Here is a 17,382-nt window from a genome sequence, read left to right as displayed (position 1 = left end):
ATATATCTGTCTTCTGCTTTCTACTGTTAATTTGATTCTTTTAATTGACTTTTGGGGATGGGAGGCTGTATGCGGCTTGGAACATAGGGTGTGACCCCCAAATTCAATAACATCTTTGAGGAAAAAAAACTATTCCAGCTGCCAGCTGTACTAATACTGCCACTGTCACCTGAAAACAGTCCACAGGAACAAAAAGGTACCTTTCCAGAAGGAGAAGATTCCTAATGTTAAGACATTCCCACTGTTTGCACTTAATATGTCCTTATATTTAGTCTGTGATGGAAATGTTTGGGAACACTTATCAATAAGCACTTTAGCAATCTCTCCTGGCCTGGTTGTAGTTTCAGGAGCATGAACTCTTGTCTCTGTAGCTTTCTGCTAGAATGCTAAAGTTTAAGGACACATGTAGACACAACTGAGTTCTGGAGCAGGAGTAGCTTGCAGGCATCTTGTAGTTGAACTGGAGAAAAACAATCCAGCTCTGGAAGATCTCCTAATAAATGGTTTTGCATTGCAAATGGAATAAAGCCTTTTGGGTCCTGTAGAGAGCATTTTCCTCTGGTGTCTGAGGACCCTCATGGTCCCCTTTGCCATGCATTTACAGTCTCTAAAGGATTACCATCGCCATAGTCTACTCCGTCTGGCACCAGATTAGAGTTCAGGTTTATCTCAATTCACAGCACAAGCTCATAGTTTGGGCTAAATTTATGTACATCATAATGTAAAAACAAACACATGCCTTTTATAAGCCTGATATACGCACAGAATCAATTTGTAGCTGAGTCTTAATTATTTTTTAATAGCTTTATCTCAGAAAATCAAAGCCTGTTGAGTTTTATACCAGTGTTCTGCAACTTATTTTCTTGGTTTTGGTTTTTTTGGTTTTCTTTTTCCCCCTTAGCTTAAAACATCTAATTAATCCATGTAATGCGGACTGTTTCTGTTTAAAACTTCCATGCTCCTAAGATAAACTGAATATAAATACATCTATTAGAAGCTATTTCTTTATTTGTTTTCCAGAAACATCAGCAAATATATGTACATGACAAGAAAATTAATGAGATTCTAACAACTAGGAGGATGTTAAAGACATGTGGGCCCCCCAAGCCCTCAGAAAATGATACTATTCCCAGAAAGAGCTTTAGTTGATACACTGCCAACAGGGGCCAACCTTACTCCTTTGCCCTCCACTTCTCAGTCTTTATCTGAAAGGGCTTCTTGAGACAGTGCTCTGTGAGCAAGCACTGGAGATCACAGTGCCTGCATGGCCTCAGTCTCACTTTCCTATTGGCGATGCTTCCTCCAGCCTCCATCCCTCATCTGCTGCACTCCTAGCGCTGTGCTGTTGCCTTTCTTTACAGTACTCTGGTTGTCACTGGCTAGGAAGGAGATTGTCCATAGCTTCTCTGCAGGTATGTAAAGAAGCCAGAAGGCATTCTTAGAGCCCCTGACCCTACATTCTTTTGTGATCCAGAGAAAATCTCCCCAGGGCTCAGCACCCTCAAGGCCAGGATGCAACAGTGGAGTCAATTCAGCCTCCTTCCTGTCTAGGGCCATCTAGACAAAGGGCTTGGCAAAACATCTCAATTTGGTAACCTCACAAGCAACCCCTTCCCTCTTAAGTTCAACTCTGTCAGTCCCCATGCACTACACATTAGCTCAGGATGAAACCTCAAGAAATGAAGAATACTATCTTTACTATCGCTGATGAGTAAAGACAGAAAGTTCTCTTGACAGGTGATTTAAGGTAAGCTATCCAAGCCATTCCTCTACAGCCTGCATGTTATTCCTTTGGTCTGGAACTGTCAAGTGCACCAGCAGCCCTCCAAAACCTGTCATTAATCCGTTCCTGGAACTGGCACAAACAGTCAAAAAGTGAGCATTTACAAACTATTAACTCAAGACAAAGATGCCTCTGGACCCCTGAATAGGTTGGGAGGGAGGAGCTCCTAGGAAAGAGTACATTACCCTAGATTATTTATTCTACTTAGGGAATTAGGAACTTTCCTTGTCACCAGGGAAAAAGGATGAGCAGAGCCCTCTTGGATGTTTCTGGCAGACTAGAATCTTCTCAGATCCATGTAGTTGGGTATCTGTGAGATGGCTGCTTGCCACTGGCAGTGTGTGAACCACTTTACCTTTCTAAGATGTCCTGCTCAGGACTGACAGGTGTCCTGATGGATTAGAAACTGTGGGGGACATGAAAGCCTATTGTTTTCCCATTTGACTTACAAACAGGATGTGACAGAAAGGAAGAATCTCAGAACTGGGCCTAACTTCTTCATTGCCCAATTACCTCTTCCACTCCAATACAAAACATTTTCCAGATTTTAAGTAACTGCATGAAACATTACATTATTTCTTCAATAAAGAACACAAATAGACAGCTTGTTTGAGTTCAGCACCTCTCTTATGAACCTTGTATTTAAAATGTACTAGCTCCTAGAGCCTATCTATACATCCAAAGATGGTACTCATTGTACACGAGGATTCAGCCACCAACCCCGGAAATGTCACCATTCATTCTTTCAGTGAATATTCATCAAGACCCCAATAGGTTCCAGGACTTGTGATTGATACTGGGGCTACAATGGTGACTAAAAATGATATGGCTGCTGACTTATGGGGTACATGGCTGACTGGGGAAGGTAGACTAGAAAGCTTCAGTGCCCTTCATTATCACTGTGTTGCAGTCAAGGTTGAGCACTCCATGTTCCCTTCTAAGGCTCTCAGGGAAAATATCTCCTTGTATCCTTTAGCTTTCTGGCAGTTCCTGGCTTTGTTACTTTGTGACTATGTCACACCAATCCTTGCTTTTATCTTTACATGGCCTTCTCCATAGCTTCTTTTCTTTATATGTCTGTTTTGTTTTTGTTTTTTAAGATCACATATCATTAGATTAGGGCCCACCTAGAAAAATCCAGGCTAATCCCTTCTTAAGGTTCTTCTAGTTTTTTTTTTTTTCAATCCAGAAGGATTGAAAGTTGAAGGCCTGGGGACCTTAGAGGATTCAAGGGGGAAACTTACTACTATTAAATTTTTCTAAATGGAAATAGTATCAAACTTTTTTCTAAATTCATCTTTCTCAACCTATAGATTATTATAGCACATGGTCCTCCTCAGAGAAGTTTCTTTGTGGAAGGTGATTAACACAGAAATTCCTACAGAACCAGCTGACCTGACCCAGTGAGAGCACAAAGACCCTAGATGTAAATCTGGGGAACCAACATTGGACCAAAACAAGCACTCTGAATGTAGGTGCCAGGTAGGGGGCAGGGCAATCTATGGCACCTCTAACAGAGGAGCCAGTCTTTAACCCTAGGGCACAAATGGACTTTGGGAGCCCATTTCCTATGGAGGGATACTATTGCAGCCCAGATACAGGAAGGAGGGCCTAGGCCCTCCCCAAAATGATGTGAAAGACTTTGATGGTTCCCCCATGGAAGGCCTCACTGTCCTTGGGGAGCAGGTGGGAGGTGGGTTGAGGTGGTTGGTAGGGGGCAGGGGAAGATAGGAGGGAGAGTGGGCTGGGGGGATTGATATATAAAATGATTGTTTCTAAATAAAAAAAGGAAAAAAGAACCGAAGTACAGAGAATAAGTGTCTACAGAGTACTCAGCAACAAATGACTGAACTCCCAGCAGCTGTGGTTATTGGCACCGGACTTGCACAAGATCAAGCCAATCAACATTGTAGCATGATCCGCATCCCTAACTGAGGCACTATGGTTAGTTAGTGGCTTCCTGGGAGGGGACAGTTAGTTTTCTTTAAGGTTATAGTCAACCATGTTTCAGTGGATACCCCCATACCCATGATGAATATATGAGCAACAGAAATTAGTTTCAGTGTATTAGCAAAAAAAAAAAAAATCAAAAAGGGGATATTTTAGAGTCCTTTAAAGAGGAAACAAGAAAATCCCTTAAAGAAATAGAAGAAAAAACAAGCAAAAATTTACATGAGACAGAGGAAAATACAAACCAAAGAATTCAAGAAGTTAACAAATCTCTCAAAGAATCTAAAGAAAACCAAGAAAAAACAACCGAACAAGTGAAGGAAGCACTCAAAACAGTTCAAGGCATGAAAGCTGAAATAGAAACAATAAAGAAAACACAGAATGAGGTGATGCTGGAAATAGAAAGGCTGGATAAACGATCAGGAACTAAAGATATGAGTATAACCAATAGAATACAAGAGATGGAAGAGAGAATCTCAGTTGTTGAAGACTCGCTAGAGGATATACAGTCATTGACCAAAGAAAATCTCAAATCCAACAAATCCTTAACACAAAATATCCAGGAAATATGGGACACCGTGAAAAGGCCAAACCTAAGAAAAATAGGTATAGAAAAGGGTGAAAAATACAGCTCAAAGATACAGAAAACATATTCAACAAAATCATAGAAGAAAAATTTCTCAACCTACAGAAGGATATGCCTATGAAAGCACAAGAAGCTTACAGAACACCAAACAGACTGGACCACAAAAAGAAGTCCCCTCGACACATAATAATTAAAACACCAAACCTTCAGTATAAAGAGAAAATATTAAGAGCAGCAAAAGGAAAAAGGCCAAGTAACATATAAAGGCAGACCTATCAGAATCACACCAGACTTCTCAATGGAATCTTTGAAAGCCAGAAGGTCCTGGATAGATATCCTACAAACACTAAGGGAGCATGGATGCCAACCCAGACTACTGTACCCAGCAAAACTTTCAATCACTATAGATGGAGAAAACAAGATATTCCATGACAAAACCAGACTTAATACATATCCACAAATCCAGCACTACAGAAATTACTACAAGGAAAACTCCAACACAACAAAGATAACTACACTCACAAAAATATAGGCAATAGATAATCCAATTCTACCAAACACGAAAAGAAACAGGAGGGCAAAATCCACACACAATGACACCAGCAACAATAAATCCAAAACAAACAAGAACCAACAATCAATGGACATTAATATCCCTCAATGTCAATGGTCTTAACCTGCCCATAAAAAGATGCATGCTAACAGAATGAATACAAAGATAGAATCTATCCTTCTGCTGTTTACAAGAAACATACCTCAATTTCAAAGACAGGTGTTACCTCAGAGTAAAGGGTTGGGAAAAGATTTTCCAATCAAATGGGCCCAAGAAACAACCTGGTATAGCAATCCTAATATCTAACAAATTAGATTTCAAACTAAAGTCAATCAAAAGAGACGAAGAAGGACATTTCGCACTCATCAAGGACTCTTCAAGATGAAGTCTCAATCCTGAATATCTATGCCCCAAATATGAAGGCACCCACATTTGTAAAAGAAGCATTACTAAAGCTCAAACCACACATAAAACTACACACACTTATAGTAGAACATGCCACTTTCACCACTAGACAGGACCACCAGACAGTAACTTAACAAAAAAAAAACAAAGGATCTAACAGAAGTTAAGACACAACTGGGTTTAACAGATATCTATAGAACATTCCATCCAAACACAAAAGAATATACCTTCTTCTCAGCGCCACATGGTAACTTCTCTAAAATTGACCACATAGTTGGCAACAAAGCAAACCTCCAAGGTTACAAAAGAATTGAAATAACCCCCTTTATCTTATCAAATCACCATGATTTACAGCTAGAATTCAACAGCAATACAAATTGCAGAAAACCTACAAACTCATGGAAATTGAATAACACCCAATTACACCATTCCTGGGTTGAGGAAGAAATAAAAAATGAAATTAAAGACTTCCTAGAATTTAATGAGAATGTAGACACAACATACCCAAACTTATGGGACACTTTGAAAGAAGTGATAAGAGGAAAGTTCATGGCACTAAGTGCTCATATGAAGAAACTGGAGAATAGTCACATGACAAAATTGACAGAAAAATTGAAAGATTTAGAGCAAAAAGAAGCAAACTCACCATGGAGGAGCAGACGCCAGGAAATAATCAAACTGAGGGCTGAAATCAATAAAGTAGAAACTAGAAAAACATTACAAAGACTCAATGAAACAAAGAGTTGGTTCTTTGAGAAGATCAACAAGATAGACCAACCTTTATCCAAACTAACCAAAAGGCATCAAGAGAGCATGCTAATTAACAAAATCAGAATCGAAAAGGAGGATATAACAACGGGCATTGAGGAAATCCAGAGAATCATCAGGTCATACTTTGAAAGCATGTACTCCATAAAATTTGAAAATCTAAAGGAAATGGACAGTTTCCTGGATAGATATCACTTATCAAAATTAAACCAAGAACAGATAAGCAGTTTAAATCGACCTATAATCCCCAATGAAATAGAAGCAGTCATTAAAAGCCTTCCAACCAAAAAAAGCCCAGGGCCAGATGGCATCACTGCAGAATACTACCAGAAATTCCAACAAGAGCTAAAAAACCAGTACTGCACAAGTTGATCCACACGATAGGAGCAGAAGGGATATTGCCAAACTCTTTTTACGAAGCTACAATTACTTTGACACCCAAGCCACACAAAGATACATCTAAAAAAGAGAATTACAGACCAATATCCCTCATAAACATATGTGCAATAATACTCAACAAAATATTGGCGAATCAAATCCAAGAACACATCAGAAAAATCATCCACTATGATCAAGTAGGCTTCATCCCAGGGATGCAAGGATGGTTCAACATACGAAAATCCATTAATGTAATCCACCATATTAACAAACTGAAAAAGGAAAATCACATGATCTTCTCATTAGATGCTGAAAAATCCTTTGACAAAGTCCAATACCCCTTCATGATAAAGATCTTGGAGAGAACAGGAATAACAGGAACATATCTAAACATGATAAAAGCAATATACACCAAACCAACAGCCAACATCAAAATAAATGGAGAGAAACTCAAATCGATTCCTCTAAAATCAGGAACAAGACAAGGCTGGCCACTCTCTCCATATCTCTTCAATATTGTCCTTGAAGTTCTAGCTAGAGCAATAAGACAACAAAAGGAGATCAAAGGGATACAAATTGGAAAGGAAGAAGTCAAACTTTCACTGTTTGCAGATGATATGAAAGTCTACATAAGTGACCCGAAAAACTCTACCAGGGAACTCCTACAGCTGATAAACACCTTCAGCAAAGTAGCAGGATACAAAATTAATTCTAAAAATCTGTAGCCCTACTTTGTACAGATGATAAATGCAATGAGAAAGAAGTCAGAGAAACATCACCCTTCACAATATCCACAAGCAACATAAAATATCTTGGGGTAACACTAACCAAAAAAGTGAAAGACCTGTACAGTAAGAACTTTGAGTCCTTAAAGAAAGAAATTAAAGAAGATACCAGAAAATGGAAAGATCTCCCATGCTCTTGGAAAGGTAGAATCAACATAGTAAAAATGGCAGTCTTGCAAAAAGTAACCTAAAAAGTCAATGCAATCCCCATCAAAATCCCAACACAGTTCTTCACAGACCTTGAAAGAACAACACTCAACTTTATATGGAAAAACAAAAGACCCAGGTTAGCCAAAACAACTCTGTACAATAAAGGATCGTCTGGTGGCATCACCATCCCTGACTTCAAGCTCTAATATAGAGCCATAGTTCTGAAAATAGCTTGGTATTGGCACAAAAATAGACAGATAGACCAAGGGAATCAAATTGAAAACCATGATATTAACCCACACACCCGAGAACACCTTATTTTTGACAAAGTTGCTAAATCTATACAATGGAAAAAAGATAGCATCTTCAACAAATGGTGCTGGCACAACTTGATTCGGACATGGCAAAGTTTGCAGATAGATCCATACCTGTCACCATGCACAAATCTAAAGTGCAAATGGATCAAAAACCTCGCCATAAATCCAGCCACACTGAATCTTCTAGAAAAGAAAGTAGGAGATACCCATGAATGAATAGACACAGGAGACCACTTCCTGAACATAACACAAGTAGCACAGACATTGAGATCTTCAATTAATAAATGGGACCTCCTGAAACTGAGAAGCTTCTGTAAGGCAAAGGACACAGTCAGTAAAACAAAACGACAGCCCACAGACTGGGAAAAGATCTTCACCAACCCCAAATTTGACAGAAGGCTGATTTCCAAAATATATAAGGAGCTCAAGAAGCTAGCCACCAAAACACCAAACAATGAAATTAAAAAGTGGGGTCCAGAACTAAATAGAGAATTCTCAATAGAGGAATCTGAAATGGCTGAAAGACACTTTAGAAAGTGCTCAAAATCCTTGGCCATCAGAGAAATGCAACTCAAAACAACTCTGAGATACCACCTCACAACTGTCAGAGTGGCTAAAATCAAAAATACCAATGACAGTCTATGCTAGAGAGGATGTGGAGAAAAAGGAACACTCCTCCATTGCTGGTGGGAGTGCGAACTTGTAAGACCACTCTGGAAATCAATATGGCAGTTGCTCAGAAAAAATGGGAATCAGTCTACCTCAAGATCCAGCAATTCCTCTCTTAAGTATATACCCAAATAATGCACGTTCATACAACAAGGACACATGTTCAACCATGTTCATAACAGTATTGTTTGTAATAGCCAGAACCTGGAAGCAACCTAGATGTCCCTCAACTGAAGAATGGATAGAGAAAATGTGGTACATTTATACAATGGAATACTAATCAGCAGAAAAAAGCAATGGAATCTTGAAATTCACAGATAAATGGATGGACCGAGAAGAAACCATCCTGAGTGAGGTAACCCAGTCACAAAAAGACAAACATGATATGTACTCACTCATATATGAATTTTAGACATAGACCAAAGGATTACCACCCTATAATCCTCTTCACCAAAGAAATTAGGAAACATGAAGTACTCTAGGGGATAAATGCATGGACCCCAGGAATGGGAAGGGGCAGGAATGACTGAGCTAATTGTGAGCATGAAGGTAGGGAAGGGAGAGCTGCCAGAATGAGAGCAGGAGAAGAGGAGAGGAGAGGAGAGGAGAAAATGGAGGAGCAGAAATATTGAGTTGTGGGAAGAATTGAGGAGAGCAGGATGAGAGATACCATGTTAGAGGGAGCCATTATAGGTCCGAGGAGAGATCTGGCACTAGGGAGATTTCCAGAGATCTACAAGGATGACACGAACTGAACTTTTTATGCCAGCATAGAGCCCTCATCCAGTGGCTGATGGAAGCAGAGGCAGACATCCACAGACACACACTGAATTGAACTCTGGAACTTAGTTGCAGAGAGGGAGGAATGAAGATCGAAGGGGTCATTACCAGGTTGGAGAGACCCACAGAAACAGCTGGCCTGAACAAGGGGGAACACATCGACCCCAGATGCTGTCTGGGAGGCCAGTACAGGACTGATCCAGATCCCTGAACATGGATGTCAATGAGGAGGCCTCTGCACTCCAGGGAGCCACTGGTAGTGGATTAGTATTTTTCCCTGGTGTAAGAAGATACTTTGAGAGCCCATCCCAAGTGAAGGGATGCACTCTTGCCCTGGACACATGGGGAAGGGCTTAGGCCCAGCCCAGGATGATGTGGTGGACCTTGAGGAGCCCCAGTTGAGGTCCCTACCCTGCCTGGGGAGTGGAGGGTGGATGGGGTGGGGGGTAGGTCGGGTTGGGTAGGAGGAATGAGGGTGAGGGTGAGGGGAGGGAGAGGGAGAGGGAGAGGGAGAAGGGATTGGCATGTGAAACAAGCTTGTTCCTAATTTGAACGAATTAAAAAAAGGGGGATATTGAATTGCAAGAGGGTAGATCTAGAAAGAGGGGGTAAGAATATGGGGTAGCTATGATCAAAATACAATGTATAAAGGTCCCAAATAATTGATAAAATGTTGTTTAAAAAAGAAAGTTCAAGGCCAACCCAGAAAATAATGAGACCCCTATATTAAGAACAACTAAATTAAATGATCTGTATTTTAAATCTGATAAAACACTTTTCCAAAAACAGTTAAGAGACCCTTGTCCACAGCATTTGTGACCCCTCCCCCGGTACCAATGAGATGCTGTTGGCCTAGGTTTCTCAGGTGATGCTAAGCACTTTGTAGTCGGAGGTAACTAGCGTTACAGTCACCCTTACCCACTCACAAAACTGTATCGTTGCCTAGATGCATTCATCCCCAGAATATCTGGCCGTCCTCTGTCCCCGAGTATCTATGGTTTCCCCCTTGCCTGTGATGGTCTTATCAATGTGCTTACCACCTTTCCCTTTTTTTGAGGTGCAGCTCAAGCCTCACTGGTATTGCAAAGACTTCCCAATTCCTTCCTTCTGTTTTAGACCTTTTCTGAAAGTTTACCTGAAGATCATGGTCACTTTGAGGCAAACTCAGTGAACTAGAAGTCTCTTGTCCACTGTAGACTATATTATTTTACTTATTCTTGGATCTCACACTTCACACACAGGAAGGCATACAGGGGATTTTTGTACAACAAGTTTAAAGATGATATATGAATTTTAATTTTTCTACATTGTCTAGTGGGTACTTTAACCAGGTGAAGAGGGGACACAGTAGGAAAACAAGCTCAAAGACAAGTCCACAATCATCCAGAATGGCAGATGGTATTCAGAGGTCTGACTTCTGCCTTGGCCTCTCTAACTGCTCCATTTTCTGCAGCTACTGTCTCTAGCCAAGGGTTACCCTCCCCTGCTTGCCTACAGCTGTAAATGCCTGCTGGTCTCTTGGCTCAGAGACTCAGGGTTTAGCATGACACCCCAGATGAATGCAGAAGAGCCTTTATAGATGCCCACACAGTCCTCTTCTTGATTCTTCCTTGTTTGCCAAGCACACTGCACTCTTTTATTGTACTCCTTGGTTTTCTGGGGAAATAAGGATGATTATTTTTCATCTAGATTCTAAGACCACAGGTAGAATTCATATCTCAAGGTTCAACTACATAGCACCCCTAACATCTGTTCCTAGAACCTCTCTAAGCCTACTGCCTGAGGTGAGTCTGGGCACTGCTCTGCCCCCAACTTCCCCCATCATCCCCTCCTTCTTCCTGAGCCTGCCCCTCAACAGGAGTGGACCTGCCCAGACAGGAAGGCCCACCCTGAGTGTGGCCACATGCCATCCTTGTCCCCCCTTAGCCCTGCCCTCTGCCCTCTGCCTGCTGCCTGAGCCTGCCCCTCGAAAAGAGTGGATCTGCACAGACAGGAAGGCCCACCCTGAGTCTGGATACACCTCACACTTCATCCCCCCTCTGCCCTCCACCCTTTGCTTGAGGAGACTAGAAAAGAGGGAGAGACACCACCTGCACCTTCTGGAAGAAGGGATGAGAAGATGACAGAATAAGAACACATCCAACAACATAAAGACTAATATGACACCACCAGAATCTAAGGACTCCACACCAACAAGAACTGAAAAGCCCTACCCAGAGGATGAAGAAGAGATGGACTGATGGGTAATGTCCTTCTGTGTTTGTTTATCTTACTGGTTGTTGAATAAAGTACTTTTGGCCAATGAGGCAGCCAGTTAGGCAGGACTAGGAGTCAAAGAGAATTCTTGGAAATGTAGTAAAAAGAAGTCTTGTGATACAGGCAGGAAGTGACATAGCAGGCAGACTCATATAAGCAGGGACAAACAGGAAGTCGTTCTCTGTTTCTCTTGCTCTTCCTCCTGCTCTCTTCTCTAAGGAGCTGCCATGTGATCCCAGGAAGAGGATGGCAGCAGAAGGCATCTTCCATAAGATAAGTCTTATGATTATGGTTGATAATTAAGACTAAGCTAGCATATAAGAAATCCTAGTCAATTGGCCAGCAGCATTATAAACTAATATAAGACTCTGTGTTATTTGGGGCCCTAAAGCAGCAGGAGGAAATTGGGCAGCTGGCAGAAAGAGCCCACATGGATGCAGGGCTTGGGCAGCTTTGGCAGTAAGACTTATCATTACAATGGACCTTAAAAATTATCTTATGAAGAAGATAGAGACCATTAAAGCAGAAACAAGAAAATCCCTTAAATAAATAGAAGAAAAATAAGCAAAAAATTACATGAAATGGAGGAAAAGATAAATGAAAAAAATTCAAGAAACAAACAAATCTCTTAAAGAATCTAAAGAAAGCCAAGAAAAAACAACCAAACAAGTGAAGGAAACAATCCAAACAGTTCATGGTTTGAAAGCAGAACTAGAAACAATAAAGAAAACACAGAATGAGGGGTTGGTGGCAATAGAAAAGCTGGGTAAACGATCAGGAACCACTGATGTAAGTATAACCAATAGAGTCCAAGAGATGGAAGAGAGAATCTCAGTTGTTGAAGACTCGCTAGAGGATATACAGTCACTGACCAAAGAAAATATCAAGTCCAACAAGTCCCTAACACAAGATATCCAGGAAAAATGGGACACCGTGAAAAGAACAAGCCTAAGAATAATAGGTATAGAGGAAGGTGAAGAAATACAGCTCAAGGGTACAGAAAACATATTCAACAAAATCATAGAAGAAAACTCCCCCATCTTAAAGAAGGCTATGCCTATGAAAGTACAAGAAGCTTGCAGAATACCAAATAGACTGGACCACAAAAAGAACTCCCCTTGCCACATAATAATCAAAACAACAAACTTACAGAATAAAGATAAAATATTAAGAGCAGCAAAGGAAAAAGGCCAAGTAACATATAAAGGCAGACCTATCAGAATTGCACCCCTGACTTCTCAATGGAAACTTTGAAAGCCAGAAGATCCTGGATAGAAGTTCTACAAACATTAAGGGAACAAGGATGCCAGCCCAGACAATTGTACCCAGCAAAACTTTCAATCACTATAGATGGAGAAAACAAGATATTCCATGACAAAACCAGATTTAAGCAATACATATCCACAAATCCAGCCCTACAGAAATTACTACAAGGAAAACTCCAACCCAACAAAGATAACTACACTCATAAAACCATAGGCAATAGATAATCCCACTTTACCAAACACTAAAATAAAAAAGGGGAGAATCCACACATAATAACACAACCACCAACAAATCCAAAACAAACAAGAATCAACAATCAATGGACATTAATATCCCTCAATGTCAATGGTCTTAACTTGCCTATAAAAAAGATCCAGGCTAACAGAATGGATACCAAGACAGAATCCATCTTTCCGCTGCATACAAAAAACACATCTCAACTTCGAAGACAGATGGTAACTCAGAGTAAAGGGTTGGGATAAGATTTTCCAATCAAATGGACCCAAGAAACAAGCTGGTGTAGGAATCCTAATATCTAATAAATTAGAGTTCAAACTAACAGCAATCAAAAGAGATGAAGAAAGGCACTTCATACTCATGACAGGAAAAGTCCTTCAAGATGAAGTCTCAATCCTGAACATCTATGCCCCAAAAACCAAGGCACCCACATTTCTAAAATAAACATTACTAAAGCTCAAATCCCACAGAAAACCTCACACACTTATAGTAGGAGACTTTAACACCCCATTCTTACCACAAGATAGGACCACCAGACAGAAACTTAATGAAGAAACAAAAGAACTAACAGAAGTTATGACCCAATTGGGATCAACAGGCATCTATAGAACATTCCATCCAAACACAAAAGAATATACATCCTTCTCAGTGCCACATGGAACCTTCTCTAAAATTGAACACATACTTGGCAACATAGTAAACCTCAACAGATACAAAAAAAATGGAATATCGCCCTTTATCTTATCAGGCCATCATGCTTTAAACTTAGAATTCAACAACAACACAAATTGCAGAAACTGTACAAACTCATGGAAATTGAATAATGCGCAATTGTAACATTCCTGGGTCAAGGAAGAAATAAAAAAGAAATTAAAGACTTCCTAGAATCTAATGAGAATGAAGACAAAACATACTCAAACCTATGGGACACTTTGAAAGCAGTGCTAAGAGGAAAGTTCATAACACTAAGTGCTCACATGAAGAAACTGGAGAATAGTCACACTAGAGAATTTACAGAAAAACTGAAAGCTTTATAACAACAAGAAACAAACTCAAACCACAAAGGAGTAGACACCAGGAAATAATCAAACTAGGGGCTGAAATTAATAAAGTAGAAACTAGGAAAACATTACAAAGAGTCAATGAAATGAAGAGTTGTTTCTTCGAGAAAATCAACAAGATAGACAAACCTTTATCCAAACTAACCAAAAGACAGACAGAGAGAGAGAGAGAGAGAGAGAGAGCTAATTAACAAAATCAGAAATAAAAAGGGGAACATAAAAACGAACACTGAGGAAATCCAGAGAATAATCAGGTCATATTTTGAAAACCTGTACTCCACAAAATTTGAAAATCTAAAGGAAATGGACAATATTCTGGATAGTTATCACTCACCAAAATTAAATCAAATATAAGCAATTTAAACAGACCTATAACTTCTAATGAAATAGAAGCAGTCATCAAAAGTCTAACAACCAAAAAAAAAAAAAAAAAAGAAAAGAAAAAGCCCAGGGCCAGATGGTTTCAGTGCAAAATTCTACCAGAAATTCAAAGAAGAGCTAATGCCAGTACCCCTCAAATTGTTCCACACAATAGCAGCAGAAGAAACATTGCCAAGCTCTTTTTATGAGGCTACAATTACCTTGGTGCCCAAGCCACACAAAGATACAACTAAACAAGAAAATTACAGACCAATATCCCTCATGAACATCGATGCAAAAATATTCAACAAAACACTGGCTAATCTAATAAAAAAACACATCAGAGAAAGCATCCACTCTGATCAAGTTGGTTTCATCCCATGAATCCAGGGATTCTCATGAAAATCCATCAATGTAATCCACCATATAAGCAAACTGAAAAAGAAAAACTCATGGTCATCTCACTAGATGCTGAAAAAGCCTTTGACAAAATCCAACATCCCTTCATGATAAAGGTCATGGAGACATCAGGAATAACAGGAACAAACCTAAATATAATAAAAGCATATACAGCAAACCAACAGCCAAAATCAAACAAAATGAAGAGAAACTCAACACGATTCCCTAAAATCAGGAAAAGACAAGCTTCCCATTCTCTCCATATATCTTCAATATTTTACTTGAAGTTCTAGATAGAGCAATAAGAACATAAAAGGAGATCAAGGGGATACAAATTGGAAAGGAAGAACTCAAACTTTCACTATTTGCAGATGATATGATAGCTTACATAAGTAACTCGAAAAACTCTACCAGGGAACACCTACAGCTGATAAACACCTTCAGCAAAGTGGCAGGATACAAGATTAACTAAAAAAAATCAGTAGCCCTACTATATAAGATAATAAATGCACTGAGAAAGAAGTCAGAGAAACATCACCCTTTACAATAGTAACAAACAACATAAAATATCTTGGGGTAAAGCTAACCAAAAATGTGAAAGACCTGTATAGTAAGAACTTTGAGTCTTTAAAGAAAGAAATTAAAGAAGATACCAGAAAATGGAAAGATATCCCATGTTCTTGGATAGGTAGGATCAACATAGTAAAAATGGCAATCATGACAAAAGCAATCTACAGATTCAATGCAATTCCCATAAAAATCCCAACACAATCCTTCACAGACCTTGAAAGACCAATACTCAAATTAATATGGAAAAACAAAAAACCCAGGATAGCAGAAACAACCATGTACAATAAAAGAACTTCCAGAGGCATCACCATTCCTTACTTCAAGCTCTATTATAGAGCTATAGTCCTGAAAACAGCTTGGTATTGGCACAAAAATAGACAGATAGACAAATGGAATCGATTTGTAAACGCTGATATTAACCCACACAAATATCAACACCTGATTTTTGACAAAGAAGCTAAAGTTATACAATGGAAAAAAGAAAGTATCTTCAATAGATGTGTTGGCATAATTGAATTCTGACATGTAAAAGATTGAAGTTAGATCCATATATATCGCCATGCACAAAACTTAAGTCCAAATGGATGAAAGACCTCAACATAAATCAGGCCACACTGAACTTCCTAGAAGAGAAGGTAGGTGGTACCCTCCAACAAAATGGTACAGGATCCCGCTTTCTGAACATAACACCAGTAACACAAACATTGAGATCGACAATTAATAAATGAGACCTCCTGAAACTGAGAAATTTCTGTAAGACATAGGACACAGTCAGCAAGACAAAACACCAGCCCACAGACTGGGAAAATATTCACCAACCCCACATCTGACAGAGGGCTGATCACCAAAATATACAAATGAACTCAAGAAGCTAGTCTCCAAAACACCAAACAATGCAATTAAAAGTTGGAGTGCAGAACTAAATAGAGAATTTTCAACAGAGGAATCCAAAATGGCTGAAAGACGCTTGAGAAAGTGCTCAACATCCTTAGCCATCAGGGAAATGCAAATCAAAACAACTCTGAGATACCATCTTACTCCTTCAGAATGGCTAAAATCAATAACACCAATGACAATCTATGCTGGAGAGGATGTGGAGAAAGAGGAACACTCCTCCATTGCTGATGGGAGTGTAAACTTGTACAACCACTTTGGAAATCAGTATGGCAGTTTCTTAGGAAAATGGGAATCAGTCTACCTCAAGATCCAGCAACTCCTCTCTTGGGCATACAACCAAATAATGCACACTCATACAATAAGGACATATGTTCAACTATGTTCATAGCAGCATTATTTGTAATAGCCAGAACCTGGAAGCAACCTAGATGCCCCTCAACTGAAGAATGGATAGAGAAAAAGTGGTACATTTACCCAATGGAGTACTACTCAGCCGAAAAAACAATGGAATCTTGTAATTCTCAAGCAAATGGATGGAACTAGAAGAAACCATCCTGAGTGAGGTAACCCAATCACAAAAAGATAATCATGGTATATACTCATATATGATTTTAAGACACAGAGCAAAGGATTATCAGTCTACAATCCACACTGCCAGAGGAGCTAGGAAATAAGGAGGACCCCAAGAGAAGATTGCATAATCCCTCGAAGAAGGGGATTTGGACAAGAACCCCTGACCAAAGTTGGAGCCTGGGGGGAGGGAGAGGAAGTAGATGGGAATGGAAGTAGGGGAGGGGGAGGAGAACAAGAGGACTGAGACAGGGGAGGAATAGAGGAGGGTAAGAAAGGAGATGACTTGATAGAGAGAGACAGTACAAGTTTGGAGAGAGGTCTGGCACAGAGAAAATGTTAAGGGATTTACAAGACCCCAAGTAAGAATCCAGGCAGTGGTGGAGAGAATGCCATTGATGGCCTTCCCCTATAATGAGAATGATGTCTACCTTGGTTACCATTCCTAGAACCTTCATCCAGCAGCTGACTGAAGCAGAAACAGGCACCCACAGCTAAGCACTGAACCATACTGCTGGAAGCCAGTTGTGGAGAGGGAGGTGCAAAGGAGCCAAGACGGTGCTACAGAAACAGTTGACCTGACCTACTGATAGCATGGAGACCCTAGTCATAAAGCTGGAGAAACAGCATTGGACCAAACCA

The sequence above is a fragment of the Cricetulus griseus genome, chromosome X (assembly GCF_003668045.3).
Source record: "Cricetulus griseus strain 17A/GY chromosome X, alternate assembly CriGri-PICRH-1.0, whole genome shotgun sequence".
Classification (NCBI taxonomy): domain Eukaryota; kingdom Metazoa; phylum Chordata; class Mammalia; order Rodentia; family Cricetidae; genus Cricetulus; species Cricetulus griseus.
The sequence above is the reverse complement of the archived record's forward strand: the minus strand, read 5'-3'. Positions refer to the sequence as shown.